The sequence below is a fragment of the Vombatus ursinus genome, unplaced genomic scaffold (genome assembly GCF_900497805.2).
Source record: "Vombatus ursinus unplaced genomic scaffold, bare-nosed wombat genome assembly UNPS02006874.1, whole genome shotgun sequence".
In the NCBI taxonomy this organism is placed as follows: Eukaryota; Metazoa; Chordata; class Mammalia; order Diprotodontia; family Vombatidae; genus Vombatus; species Vombatus ursinus.
Window position 1 is genome coordinate 9,871,257 of NW_020946652.1, and position 14,606 is coordinate 9,885,862.

Consider the following 14,606-nt stretch of genomic DNA (forward strand, 5'->3'; position numbering starts at 1 on the left):
GGTGGTTGAACAGACAAATACCAACACTTGAACCCCCAAGTGCCTCAGTGAGGGCAGGGGAACCAGTGGAAACCAGCTTGGAAAACCATCAGGTGTCTCGGCATTCTACAGCAATTGGGTCTCCCAGTGCCTCAGCAAAACTAAGGGAAGCAGCACTCCAAAGGGCTCCAGGTGAATAAACATCCTGCAACATCCATCTGAAAGGAGCTGAAGAAAGCAAAAGGAAGGAAAGGCCTGGGTGAGCAGGAAATCTCCAGGAGCCACACTACCCAATCCTACCCCTAGAGTTCTAGTGTTGCTAATTCCAGCCCGACATCAGGTAAGCTGCCAGAACCCTACAGCCTCCAAGTGCCAACACTGGAGGCCCCAGCACACAAAGCCAGTGACCAGGCCCTAGGCTCCCAACACAAGAAGCTTGGGTCAGTGCCCTCTGCTCCCCAGCAGGAGAGCCCAATCTCTTTAAAGGCCAGGAAATAAGCAAACACCATGAGCAAAACATATGATAGATTCTTATTATGGGAAGAGGGAAGATCAAGGCAGAAATTCTGAAGAGGACAACATTGTCAACAAACCCACTTGTGGAACTTCAAAAGGGAATACGAACTGGTCTGAAACCCAAAAAGCCTTCTTAGAAGAGCTCAGGAAAGATTTTAAAAGTCAAATAAGAGAGGTAGAAGAAAAAATGGGAAAATAAATGAGATATATGCAAGAAGAGAGTCAATAGCTTGGAAAAGGAAGAACAAAAATTAACTGTAGAAAACAAGTCCTTAAAAAATATAATTGGCCAACTGGAAAAAAGTACACTGAAGAAAACAAGTCCCTAAAATATACAATTAGCCAAATGGAGGAGGAGGTACAAAATCTAATAGAAGAAAACAATTTGTTAAAAATTAGAATTGGGCAAATGGAAGCTAATGACTCCATGAGAGGACACAAATCAGTCAAACAAACAAAAGAATGAAAAAATAGATGAAAATGTAAAACATCTCATTGGTAAAACAACTGACCTGGAAAATCAATCCAGGAGAGACAATTTAAAAATTACTGGCCTACCTGAAAATCATGATGAAAAAAAGAGCCTGGACAGTATGTTTCAGGAAATCATAAAGGAAAACTGCCCTGAGGTCCTAGAACCAGAGGGTAAAATAGCCCTAGAAAGAATCCACCAATCACCTCCTGAAAGAGATCCCAAATTGAAAATGCCAAGGAATACAGCAGCCAAATTCCAAAATCACCAGGTCAAAGAAAAAATACTGCAAGCAGCCAGAAAGAAACAATTTAAATATCATGGAACCACAGTCAGGATTACACAGGACCTTGCAACTTCTACATTAAAAGACCATAAGGCCTGGAATATGATATTCTGTAAGGCAAAGGCGCTTGGATTACAACCAAGAATCAACTACCCAGGGAAAATGAGCATGATCTTTCAGGGGAGGAGATGGGTATTCAATGAAATAGAAGACGACCATACCTTCCTAATAAAAAGACCAGAGCTCAACAGAAAATTTGATCTTCAAATACAAGACTCAAGAGAGACATAAAAAGGTAAACAAGACAGAAAGAAATAACATGTTATTAATAAGGGCAAACTATTTACATCCCTACAAGGAAAGATGACACTTGTAACTCTTGAGAACTGTATTGTTATTACACCATGTTAAAGGGGCATACATAAAGGGGGTGGGTATAAATTGACTTTGATGTAATGATGGAAAAAATCTAATCAAGTGGGTTAAATGGATCCAAGCAAGTGGATTAATCTGATCTAACTAAGAAAATGTACTGAGAGAAAAGGAAAGGAGGAGGCAGACAAGGGTAAATTACATCACAGGAAAAGGCACAATAAACTATTACAACAGAGGGAAAGAAGGGAGGGAGATGAGCATTGTTTGAACCTTACTCCCATCAGATTTGGCTCAAGAAGGGAATAACATAATCAGTTAGGTATAGAAATCTAACATACCCTATAGGCAGCAGGAGGGAAAAGGGGAAAGAAAAAGGAAGGGAGACAGAAGGGGGGGAAGAAGTAGTAAGGATAAAGTGGAAGAAAAGGGAGGGGGCTAATAGAAAGGAGGTGGGACTGAGGGAGGTGGTGGTCAAAAGCACAACATTAGTGAGGAGGGAAAAGGAGAAAGAAAAGCATAAACAGTGGGGCAATAGGATGGAGAGAAAGACACATATAGTAATCATAACTGTGAATGTGATATATGAATGTAATGGAATGCTCTTGTGCTATAAGAAATGATGAACAGGCTGACTTCAGAAAAACCTGGAAAGACTTGTATGGTTTGATGCTGAATGAAGTGAGCAGGACCAGGAGAACATTGTACATAGTAACAGCCACGTTGTGCAATGACTAATATTGCTAGACTTAACCCTTCTCAGCAATACAAGGACCTAAGACATCTCCAAAGGCCTCATGATGGAAAATGCTATCCATATCCAAAGAAAGAACTATGGAGTTTGAATGCAGATCAAAGCATACTATTTGCTATTTTTTTTTCTTCTGTTGTGTTTTGTTTCCTTTTTCTGGTGGTTCCTCTTATTAGTTCTAATTCTTACTTACAACATCACTAATGTGAAAATATGTTTAATAGGAATGTATATGTATAGCCTGTATCAGATTGTGGGCCATCTTAGGGAAGGAGGGAGGGAGGGAGGGGGAGAAAATTTTAAAACTCAAAATCTTATGAAAGTGATTGCTGATAAATCTAAATAAATTAATAAAAAATGGCCAAAAAATAAATAAATAAAACCAGAAAACAAGTTGTTTTTATGTGAAATTGGGGGGAAAGAAAATACTAAACAAAAAAAAAGAGTCAGACACAACCGAAATAACTGAGCAACAACATACCATTAACAAATAAAAGCAATTATTAGACAAGACGTAAGATGTTTTGACTCTTGCGCATCATAGCCAGAGTCTCCTCAAGCCCTCAGTATAACAATACATATTTCTTCTTTACTTGAATGAAAACAGTCTCAATTCTGTCCAGATCATGATCACTATCACTTAAGAATCTTCTTTATGAAGCTGGGAAATAAGTTTTACAACCAGTGTCTCTGAAAAAGGCCTCATTTCTAAAATGTATAGAGAACTGAGTTGAATTTGTAAGAATATAAGTCACCCCTAATTGATAAATGGTCAAAGGATATGAACAAGCAGTTTTCAGAGGAAGAAAGTAAAGTTATCTATAGTCATATGAAAAAATGTTCTAAATCACTATTCATTAGAGAAATGCAAATCAAAACAGCTCTGAGGTACCACATCACACCTATCAGATTGACCAACATGACAAAACAGGAAAATGATAAATGTTGGAGTAGTTGTGGGAAAATTGGAACACTAATGCATTGTTGGTGGAGTTGTAAGCTGATTCAACCATTCTGAAGAACAATTTGGAACTATGACCAAAGGGTTATAAAACTGTGCCTATCCTTTGACCCAGCAATACCACTTCTAGGTCTGTATCCCAAAGAGATCATAAAAATGGGAAATGGACCCACATGTACAAAAATATTTATAGTAGCTCTTTTTGTGATGGCCAAGAATTGTAAATTGAGGGGATGCCCATAAACTGGGGACTGGCTGAACAAGTTGTGGTATATGAATGTAATGGAATACTATTGAGCTATAAGAAATGATTAGCAGGCAGACTTCAGAAAAACCTGGAAAGACTTTTATGAACTGATGCAGAGTGAAGTGAGCAAAACGAGGAGAACATTATACATAGTAACAGCCACATTGTGAGATGACCAACTTTGATAGACTTAGCTCTTCTCAGCAATGCAAGGATCTAAGACACGTCCAAAGGACTCATGATGGAAAATCCTCTCCACAGCCAGAGATAGGACTATGGAGTCTGAATGCAGATCAGAGCATACTCTTTACTCTCTTTTGTTGTTGGTTTCTTCTTTGTCATGGTTCCTCCCATCGGTTCTAATTATTCTTTACAACATGACTAATGTGAAAATAATAATAATAAAAAAGAATCCTCTTCGTGTTTTCAGCTAGATAATATTTTATTTCTGACGTTTAGGAAATTAAATAGAATTATTCCTTTGTGTGTGGGGGGAAGGAAGGGGGTCTCTCTTTGGTGATCACAGGAAATGTTTTAGCCCCACAGTACTTGCTAGCTTCTTGCAAACTCTTCAGGGAATTTTCTTAACATATCATTTGAGAGTTTAATGGGAAAGATATTTCATATGACCTTCTTTTTCTCTGCCAGAGATCCTCATATCTCACTGATTAAACCTATAATTTCTCTGTTCCATAGGGAGAAGCATTTCACACGTAGGCATTTTTCAACTTTATTCAAACTGCAAATATAAAATTGTTGTTGTTGTTCTCATTCAATTGTTTCAGTTATGTCTGACTCTTTGTGACCCCATTGGGCGTTTTCTTGGCAAAGGTAGTAGAGTGGTTTGCCATTTCCTTTTCCAGCTCATTTTACAGGTGAGGAAACTGAGGCAAACAAGGTGAAATGATTTGCCCAGGGTCACACAGCTAGTAAGTGCCTGAGGCCAGATTTGAACTCAGGCCTTTCTGATTCCTGGTCTGGTGCTCTATCCACTGTGCCACCTAGCTGCCCCACAAATATAAAATGCTTTTCCTTATATTCTATTGGGTTTCTCATGACTATGGTTTCATGTTTGGACTCTGACCCTCATAAAGGGTATAACCTTTGGGCAAATCCCTTCTCTATGCTTCATTTTCCTCCTGTGAATTGATGAGCATTGGATTAGATCAATTATTAAGTATATTTCAACCCTAAGTCATATAAGTTTTGATGTATTAGGAGTTGGTGATGTTCAAAGATGTGGCTGTGGACTTCTCCCTAGAGGAATCTGGTCTGTTGGAGCATACTCAGAAGGAACAGCATGCTGGAGAATGCTCAGAACTTGCTCTCCCTGGTAAGGACTACTTCCCTTGATAACTCAGAATCTGCCATCAAAAAGACTGTCTTCATTCTGTCTCTAGTGTGCAGAGTTCCAGACACTTATCAATTTATAGAAAGGCCAAAGAACTGGTCTCCTGTGTCTAAGAGACAAAGTGCTGTTCATTTTACTTCCTGGTCTCTGGAGGACCAATAGCCACAAGGAGCTCCACGTGTACCCAGATGCATGGCTAATGTGACAGAGACCGATGGAGACTCGACTAAACTGAACCAATTGTCAGTGTCCTCGATATTCAATTTTGCTAAATATCCTGCTGCTCTGGCTAAGCAGATCTCAACAGTCAAATGCTCTGGGAGGGTCTAATGTTGTTCTAATCTAGAACCCAAACTCCTAGGAACCACCTTGAATCAGGATCACCTCAGATCAGAGGTTATTGCAGCAACCTAGGGGAGATGTGATAAAATCCTGACAGAAGATGGTTGTTTTGTGAGTGAAGAGGAGGGCTCAGATTTGAGAGATGTAGTGAAGGTAGCAAAATTGAGATTCGGCAACTGATTGTGTATGTGGGGGTGAAAGAGAGAGAGAACAATCCAGAATCATGCCAACATTATGAACCTGAGAAACTATAAAAGAGGTGGTGCCATCTATAGGAAGAGGGAAGTTTGGAAGACAGCGAAGGTGTACAATAAGAAATTAGAAAAGTTCAGGGTTAAACATGTTGAATTTAAGTTGTCTTTGAGACATTATTGGCATTTTCCTAAGGGGCCTTGTTGATGGAACTGAAGCACAGAGGAAGTTTTCAGGCTGACTGAAGAGATCCATGAGTCATCAGCATAGAGATGATCATTAGATCAATCCAAGAGAACGAGTGGAGAGGGAGAGGAGCAGAAAGCCCAGCACAGAGCCTTGGGGAACAGCCAAAATTCGGACTTGGGATGTGGTTGATGGGTCATCAAAGAAGACTGGAAAAGTGTGGTGAGACAGGTAGGAGGTAAAGGCGGAGAGAAAACCCTAGAAGTGTGAGGATCCAGGAAAGGGAGCTTAATACTGTCAAATTCAGCAGCTAGGTCAATAAGAATTGGGACTGAGAAATGCCATCAGATCTGGCAATTAAGAGTTCATTAATGGGGCATCCAGATGGCCCAGTGGATAGAGCATTGTCCTGGAGTCAGGAGGACCTGAGTTCAAATCTGACCTCAGGCATTAACTACCTGTGTGATCCTAGGCAAGTCACTTAACCCTGATAGCCTCCAAAAAAATGTATTACTAACTTTGGAGAGAGCAGTTTCAGGAGAGTGAAGATGAAAATCAGATTGCAAAGGACTATGAAACAGTTGAGACAGAAAAGCAGAGAATTCAGACATATTTTTAAAGAAAGTTAGCTTAGAAAAGGAGGTAAGAATGAGTGATTGCTCAAGAGGTGGCAGGGGTCTAGTAAAGGATAAGGAGACTATTATGTTTGAAAGGAACCAGTTGATAGGGAAAGGTTGAAAATTTTAGACGTTAGAGATGATTGAGGGTGTAAAATGTTGGAGTAGGCAGAAGGGAGTGGGATCAAATATTCATAAATAAAGGGTAACAACAAAGACTTGCAGGAAGGAAGTAGACAGAGAAGGGGAGGGAGAGGATTCCAGCCATGGAGGTTGGCCAGAGGGGATGCCCTGAATGGGAAGATGAGTGTCTTCTTCCAGAACAAGCAAGAAGGCTAGTGTCATTGGATCCACGAGTAGGGGACAGGAAGTAAGGTGTAAGAAGACTGGAAAATCTGATGGCATTTTCTCAGTCCCAATTCTTATTGACCTAGTTGCTGAATTTGACAGCAGTAACCTCCGTTTCCTGGATCCTCACATTTCTAGGGTTTTCTCTTCACCTTTACCTCCTACCTGTCTCACCACACTTTTCCAGTCATCTTTGATGACCCATCAACTGAGAGGTCGGGCCTGAAAAGCACTTCCAAATCAAGCCTTCCTAGTTACTTGGAAATCCACCCAACTGAAGGGTAAAAAAAGGGATTAGGGGAATAAGGGAGGCTTATGTACCTTCCAGTCCTGGCTGGTGAAGAGCTTGTATAGGCAGTTTTTCCCAGTGCAGGGAACCATATGGTACAGTCTAGAGGTTAGGAGTCCTGGAATCCCAAAATCATGACATGCGGGTCCTGCCCGAAAGAATTCAACCCAAGCCTTCCTGCAGCCAAAAACAAGGTTTATTGAAGATTCATCATATTAGCTAGACTTTTAAGGAATCTGAGCATCTATGGGCTATTGGCTAGATTCTAAGAATCAGAGCATCTTAATGGAGACAAGATGGACCTTATATACAGAAAGACTGTGGGAGGGATCTAGGAGTGGCCAAGTAGTCTATGAGGTAATAGAATTCCAGGGACCTGGACCACATGGCCAAGGGACAATGGAGAAGTGGCCTGGGGCCATAGGGAGGTCCACAATGAAAGGCCAATTGATGGGTTTGTAGCCTCAGGGGAATGCCAGATTTAGCCATGTGGGAAAGTCCAGGGTTTTTCCTTTCTGGGGCCCATATCCCAACCCCATCACTCACACTTCTAGGGTTTTCTTTCCACCTTTACCTCCTACCTGTCTCACCACACTTTTCCAGTCATCTTTGATGACCTATCAAACACATCTCAAGTCTAAATTGTGGCTGTTCCCCAAGGCTCTGTGCTGGGCTTTCTGCTCCTCTCCCTCTCCACTCTCTCTTGGATTGAGTTAATGATGTCCAGGTCATAAAGGGCTTTGAATGAAAGAGGATTTTGTATTTGATCCTGGAGTTGACAGGAAATTACTAGAGTTTTTTGAGTAGGGCAGTAACATGGTCAGATTGGCAATTTAGAAAAATCACTTTCTTGGCCAAATAGAGGATACTTTGGAGTGGGGAGAGTTGTGTGAGAGTCAGGTAAAAGTTATATTTCCACAGAGAAAGAGAATAAGGCAGAGATTTAAAGAACAATTTCAGGAAGTAGTACATTGTAAGTGGGTGAGGGCTGAAGTGATAAGAAGTAAGTTGATGGCTCTAAAAAGATTCCAAATTCAAGATAAGGGTCGAACCAGCTCAGACCAATTAGGGTCAACCTGAGGACACCTGAAAAATGTTAGTGCACCTGCTTAATGAACTTCATTACTATTACCTGACACACCCCGAATAAAATTAGAGCCTCATTAATGAGTCATGCGATGTATGACCACGGGAGGGGGAACATACTTGAGCATATCAAGGGGAAACATGTAAGGAGGGGTGTAACCCGGGAAGGGATGGACCAATCCAGGCCTGGGAGGTTTCGAGACAAATTTGAATGTATGAAAGCATGCTTGCCCTTGCACTCGGGGCCCATCCCTCCCTAAGAGGGGTGGAGCCCACTTCTGGCCAGAAACATCTAATCCTCTGTACTTTCTCTGTAACAAACTTTCTTGATATTAAATTTTAGGTGTCAAGCGTATTTCTAACAGTTGTGAGGAGGAGCAACACCGTGCAATAATCTAAGGGTGAGGTGATGAGGGCTTGCACCAAGGTGGTTGAAGTATACTGGAGAGAAGGAGGTGTATTCAGGAGATGTTGCCAAGGTGACACGTACAGGCTTTGGCAACTAATTGGATATGAGGGATGAGAGATAGGAGTTGAGGATGACATCTAGATTGTGAGACTAAGGGACTGAGAGAATGATGTTGCTCTAGACAGAAATAGGGAAGGTAGGAAAAAAGAAAATGAGTTTGGTTTTGGACATATCTACTGGACATCCAGTTTGAGGTGTCTGAAACAAAGTTGGGAGCAGAAGGAGCTCAGGTTGAATGGCCTCACTTTTTAAAGTAAAAGAAGAGACAAGGTACCTGGAGGAGAGTGACTGGGTGGAATAGTCTATAAACACTTATTTAGCGTCATGGGTCACAAACTGAGCACAATCCCTCCACCTGGTGTTAAGCATTAGCTCACTGATTAAAGGACCTCCTTGCCACACTCCCAGCCCCTCCTGAGAGAAAACATCAGTTCAGGGAGACTTCAAATGTTCCCTGATTTCAGGAATCAGGTTGGTCATTCTGGTTTAGGTATCCTATCTAATCAGCCCTCCCAATCTCCTTTTGCCTGAAGCCTTCTCCCTCTAGGTTTAAGTATGTGGGAGTGTCAACCTTTTATTCCTTCAGGGACACTGCAAACTTGCTTGCTGGCCAACTCGATAAATGCCAAGACTGGTCTGATACTCTAGGGTCTCATTATTCCTTCATTACTCACAGCACTTGCCCTGGGCTAAGGGTCTGGGATACAACTGCTGCCCTGAAGTACTGACAATGTGACAGAAGATGACAATACACAAAAGGAAGCTGGAAAGGGAAGTGGGGCAAAGGTGCCCAATACAGAGGCATTGTGGAGAAGTGAGTCCCAGAAATCCCAAAGAAGTGAAGCCAAGTGAGAAATGAGATGTTTGGGAAGAGTTTTCTTGGTAAATGGAGGTTTGGAGTTCATGGCCCCACCCCATGGTGGTGAAAGATGGATGTGGGAGGATTAAAAAGGAAAGAGGGTTGAAATAGCTTCTGTTGGGAGTGAGTTACAAAATCAATTAGACATCAATTATCCATCAATAAAAGGACTGCCTTCCTATCATGAGGGCCCACAATATAGATCAATATTATGCAATGAAGAAGAGTGACTCCAGAGATCCTAAAGAAAAGGAAAAATAAATTCTACAGATTCTTGAGAATCCCAAAAAAATGTAAAAGAGCAATAATTCCTCAATGATTCTGAAGTAAAATAATAGAATAGATGATGAGGGAAATTGATATTATATTACTATATTAAAAAAACAATTGTTAATTTGTGACCCATCCTTTTTCCTCCTATTTTTGTCAAGACCTCACTTGAAAAGGTCAGTCATTCTCTGAAGGGCAGGATGAGTAATATAAACCCTAGTCCCCAAGGAATTTGCTCTTTAACTAGTTTGGGCTGAGCCCCACCTAAACAAAAACCAGGATTTTGTTTATTCTACAAACAGAAGCCAAACCGAACTGGTCTACTCCTAAAAGATTCATGGGTCCTTGGTCCTTTCATTGGAGTGTGAGGTGGCCTGGTTCATGAAGGAGAAACCAAGCCAGAGAAATATTGATCAAGGCACCTAGATTTGCTAGAGGGAGTTTGAACCTCAAGACCAGGCCACATTCTTAGCTGACCTCCCCCCTCAATGATAAAGTAACAGGGAGGGACTGAGAACTCTTAGCCCACTTCCTCATGAAGTGTCCACCAATTAGGGTTGTATTTTTCTTATCAGGGAGGTCCCAATATTGTGCTGCCTGGAAGTCATTTAAGGTGGCTCAGAGAATCCCTTTTTGTCTTTGGTTACTGAGAAAGACCACTGACCATCTATTAATTATTGACTAGCCTAATTAATAAATTGATTTTTAATACCCAGAACTTTGTGTCTCAGAATTCCATTTGTGAAAGGGATGAAATGTGGATTACAAATAGACCATAAATTAGATTTTAAAGAAGAGATTACATATAACTTAGGGGTAGAGCCATGATGGCAGAGTAAAAGCAGGAACTCGCTTGAGTTCTCCCCCACACTCCTCCAAATACTTGCAAAAAATGATTCTAAACAAATTCCAGAGCAGTAGAACCCACAAAAGGACAGAGTGAAACAAATTTCCAGCCCAAGACAACCTGGATAGTCAATGGGAAAGGTCTGTTGCATCAGTCTGGGAGAGGAGCACAGTTCAGTGTGGGCCACACAGGCAAAGACCAGGACTCAGCAAACCTGGAGCAGGCCTCAGACAACTGAATCAAGGGGAACTGTAGTGGTTTCCAGACTTCTCAACCCACAAACACCAAAGACAACTCGGAAGGATAGAAGGTCTGTCAGACTTCGGTGAGAGAGGAGCATGGTCCATCCAGCCCCAGCCCTAGCGCAGTCCTGAGATAGTGACCACAGCTATGGTTGCTTTCAGAGTTTTAAGACTACAGATGGTAGGGGTATCAAGTGGTTGATCAGAAGGGGATTGCAGGGATCTCTTTGCTGGCACTGAGGCAGGATTCTCCTGTTTTGTCCATGCTTGGATCTGGGTCCAGTCCTGGGGACAAGGAGTAGTGCTGTAGTGGCAGGGCTTGTGGCAGCAGTGGAGAGGGAATCTTCCTCTCATTTCCATGTCAGAGAAGAGTGCTCACAGACCAGAGCACAAATCATACCACCCTGGAAGAACTGAAAACTTATAGGTCCCTAGAAGTATCTCTGAAAACAGCTGCACAAAACCCCTGAAGCTTGGGACAGTACACCCTCCACATTAGAAGCAGAGCCTACCTTAACAAAGGGTTAAAAAGTCAAGGAACTGGCCAGGAACATGAGCAAACAGAGAGAAAAAAAATTCTGACTATAGAATCTTACTTTGGTGACAAGGAAGATCAAAACATGCAACCAGAAGACAACAAAGTCAAAGTTCCTACATCCAAAGCCCCCAAGAAAAATATGAATTGGTCTCAGGTCATGGAAGAGCTCAAAAAGGATTTTGAAAATCAGGTAAGAGAAGTAGAGGAAAAATTGGGAAGAGAAATGAGAGTGATGCAAGAAAATCATGAAAAACGAGCCAACAGCTTGCTAAAGGGGATGCAAAAAAGTACTGAAGAAAATAATATCTTAAAAAATAGACTAGACCAAATGGCAAAAGAGGTCCAAAAAGCCAATGAGGAGAAGAATGCCTTAAAAAGCAGAACTGGGCAAATGGAAAAGGGGGTCCAAAAGCTCACTGAGGAAAATCATTCTTTAAAAATTAACATGGAGCAAATGTAAGCTAATGACTATGAGAAATCAAGAAATTATAAAACACAACCAAAAGAATGAAAAAAAAATAGAAGACAATGTGAAATATCTCGTTGGATAAGCAACTGACCTGGAAAATAGATCCAGGAGAGAGAACTTAAAAATTATTGGACTACCTGAAAGTCATAATCAAAAAGAGCCTAAATACCATCTTTCAAGAAATTATCAAGGAAAACTGCCCTGATATTCTAGAACCAGAGGGTAAAATAGAAATGGGAAGAATCCACCTATCACCTCCTGAAAGAGATCCCCAAAGGAAAACTCCCAGGAATATTATAGCCAAATTCCAGAGTTCCCAGGTGAAGGAGAAAATACTACAAGCAGCCAGGAAGAAACAATTCAAGTATTGTGGAAACACAATCAGGATAACGCCAGATTTAGCAGCTTCTACATTAAGGGATCAAAGAGTTTGGAATATGATATTCCAGAGGGCAAAGGAGTTAGGATTAAAACCAAGAATCACCTACCCAGCAAAACTGAGTGTAATCAATGAGGGGGAAAAATTGATATTCAATGACGTAAAGGAATTTAATGCATTCTTGAGGAGCCAGAGCTAAATAGAAAAATGACTTTCAAATACAAGACTTAAGAGAAACATGAAAAGGTAAACAGGAAAGAGAAATCATAAGGGACTTTCCTACATGGAAAGATGATATTTGTAACTCATGAGACCTTTCTCATTATTAGGGTAGTTGGAGGGAATATATATAGATAGAGGGCACAGGGTGAGTTGAATATGAAGGGATGATATCTAAAAAAGAAAATTAAGGGGTGAGAGAGGGATGTATTGGGAGAAGGAGAAAGGAAGAGGTAGAATGGGGTAAATTATCTCATGTAAATGAGGCAAGAAAAAGCTTTTGTAGTGGAGGGGAACAGGGGAATGAGATGAGAAGGAAGGAATGAACTGTACTCTCATCAAGTTTGACTTAAGGAGGGAATAACATACACACTCAACTGGGTATGGAAATCTATCTTACCCTACTGGAAAGTTGGGGGGAAGGGGATAAGAGAGGGAGGGGTGATAGAAGGGAGGGAAGATTGGTGGAGGAGGTAATCAGAAGCAAACACTTTTGAGGAGGGACAGGGACAGAGGAGAGAATAGAATAAATGGGGACCAGGACAGGATGGAGAGAAACAGAGTTAGTCTTTTACAACATGACTATTACAGAAATGTTTTGCATGACTACACACATATGGCCTATGTTGAATTGCTTGCCTTCTCAATGAGGGTGGGTGGGGAGGAAAGAGAGGAGAGAATTTGGAATTCAAAATTTTAGAAATGAATGTTAGAAATTGTTTCTGCATGCAACTGGGAAATAAGATACACAGGCAAAAGGGTATAGAAATCTATCTTACCCTACAGGAAAATAGAAGGAAAAGGGGATAACAGCGGGGTGGAATAGAAGAGAGAACAGATTGGGTGAAGGGGGAATCATAATGCAGGTCATCATGGGGTGGGGGGAGGAGAGGAAAGGGGGAAAATTTGAACTCAAAATCTTGTGGAAGTGAATGTTGAAAACTAAAAATAGATAAATAAATTGGGGGAAAATATTAAAATAAATAAAAAAAATAAAATGAAAAAAAATCTGAAAAAAAGGAATAAATTACAATGATAAAAAAGTGAAAAGACAATTTTAAGCACGATGGAGAATGGCTTCCGAATAACAGAATCTCTTTTAGGGTGAATCATATTCCTATGATGGAAATAGAAGAAAATGAGATGGAAGACCATCAAATTTCTAGCACATTGGACAAATACCTGTTCATGTTCTGCATGTAGCGGTTTGGAAAAATAGATGACTCCTCCCAAGTATCAGGGTATTTTCAGATCTATTTAACCTCTCCCCTATGTTGCTCACCAGGCGGCCTCTTAACTCATTCTCATGACTCTCATTCTCCCAAGTGTCTAGAGTTCTAGGGCTATGTTCAGATCCTTTATTTCTCATAAGGGTTGTGAGTGATTTATAATAACTGAGGAGATGGAGTCTGAGCTATACAATTTATCAGCAAGGTAAGCATAATAAACCAGTTTTGAGGCCCCTCAGGTGGCACAAGAACAGTGAGTATAGATTTTGCACAGATTTTTATACATTAAAATAATAAGCAGAATGTGAAATAGGATGTAAAATTAGGTAATCTGATTTCTTATTGGAGGAGAGATTAAGGACTTTCTGAGCTAGGAGAAAGAGATCAAGTTTTGGAACTTTCCCAGATGTGAAACAGGATATCACAAATTCCCCCTTTGATCCTTGACACACGGCCTCACCATAGATCACCATCTAGAAGCCCAATTGATAAGGTTTTTTATATGTTCAGTACCAACTTTACGCTCCACCACCACAACAACAATAAACAATGCTGGGAATCATCCTTGTGCATAGCTTAGTACAACAGCTAATACACAGCCTAAGAACAAGAATGATCATTAATATTAACTAACGTCAAGTCTCCTTGAATCCTAGTAACCTACTCTTGATGTCTATTTAATCAGCGTATTTCATCTTGAATCCCAGATGTCCGATATTTTAAAAAATCTTCTCTTGGACATTCTGGAATAGGCCTTATTCTCAGGGCAGCTCTGATGGGGTTCTGCTTCTCTGGTTCCGAGTCACTTGTAGAGATTCCTAGGTAATTCTGCTAAAATTTGCTGGTAACAAGACTAAATACAGTTTAGTACAACCTCCTAAATTTGGTTTTTCAGTAACTAATTCATGTGGTAAAAACCAGCTCAAGCATTTTAGTTCTGATCCTATCGACAACAGAGCCATAAGAAGAATATTAAATTAGGAATCTATAATTCACCTGCAATTTCAGAGAATTTCAGGGGGTTTTTTTATACCCTGTTTCTATCTTCAACTAAAGCTATACCTGATATGGACAGTACTATCAATAGACT